This window comes from Petromyzon marinus, chromosome 43, assembly GCF_048934315.1.
Source record: "Petromyzon marinus isolate PM22_M1 ecotype Great Lakes invasive population chromosome 43, UKy_Petmar_22M1.pri1.0, whole genome shotgun sequence".
Classification (NCBI taxonomy): domain Eukaryota; kingdom Metazoa; phylum Chordata; class Hyperoartia; order Petromyzontiformes; family Petromyzontidae; genus Petromyzon; species Petromyzon marinus.
The window spans coordinates 8,480,710-8,481,963 of record NC_133709.1 but is presented as its reverse complement, the minus strand read 5'-3'; positions in this window follow the sequence as shown (position 1 = coordinate 8,481,963).

The following is a 1,254-nucleotide window of genomic DNA, read 5'->3' as shown; positions in this document are numbered from 1 at the left end:
GGGAGGGTGGGGGCGGAGGGTGGGGGCGTGGGGGAGGGTGGGGGGTGGGGGGCCGTGGGGGGCTGGGGGCGTAGGGGGAGACCTTGGGGGGTGGGGGGGGGCTGGGAGCATGGGGGAGGCCGTGGGGGGGTGGGGCCGTGGGGGGTGGAGGCGTAGGGGGGAGACCTGGGGGGGGGGGGGCGAGGAAGCGCGGGAAAAGTGAAATCCGGCGTGAGACGTGAGGGGAAAGAGAGAGATCATTTGAAAGAGATATTTTTGTTTTAAATTCGATACTTCGAGAGACGCAATGTATGTGTGAATACGAGACGGCCCTTAATAAGTAACGTCACGAAGGAGTCATTTAAGAACCGTACGCTGCTCCTTAGCCGCAGGTTGCCAAACCCCCCCTGTAGCTTAAGACCGTGACACTTTAAAGTTATCGACATTAACCTTCAAATATTTTCCATTGTATTGCTTAGTGGTGTAAACTAATTATGTACCGTGCATGTAAAAGTTTAAACTACAATGGGGTTTTTTTTTGTATTCGATGTGTTCCTCCCCTGAATTAAACGGAAATCGTGTTACGTGTTTTATTATTGCATTTTTTTAAACGCAATTAATATCAAATTATAGACGACGCTGCCTATTTACAGTTAAACTCTTACTGAAAAGTTTTACATCCCCACCCTCTAAATTAAAGTTCAGGTCGTGTTGGGATTTGAGTGTTTACGTAACGAAGATCGCTGAAGTAACAAACCCAACAAAACAGTTAACGCTTGCCTGCCATGAAGAAGGGGGAAATTGTTTAATCATTATAAACTGAGTACAGTCAATATAATTATGTTGTGTGGGTGAAACGGTGGGCGCCGCTTATGTGCGATATGATAAAATTTTTTTTAAATAAAAGTGTGAAATGTCGCACACAACGACCCTCGTAACAACTCGTTTATTACAATTATTAAACAACACAACAAAGTAAAGTAACGCCAGTAGCACCCCCACCATCATACCTGTTAACTCTATTTATGAGTGTACCTACCTTATTACAGACAAATTAAGACATTATATTGGTCACCCCGTGTGCCTTGTACATCTCAACGTTCATACTACAAAGTCCCATCACAAGAGAGAAGCAAATACAAAGACAAAAACAATGTTTTGATTTAAAGCTTTCTCGTGACTGCAGGGATTCATATTCTTGGTTCTTTCGGTGACTTTACCGAAAGAACCAAGAATATAAAAAAAACAATGTTTGCCCGCATTGAAACTGTTGTA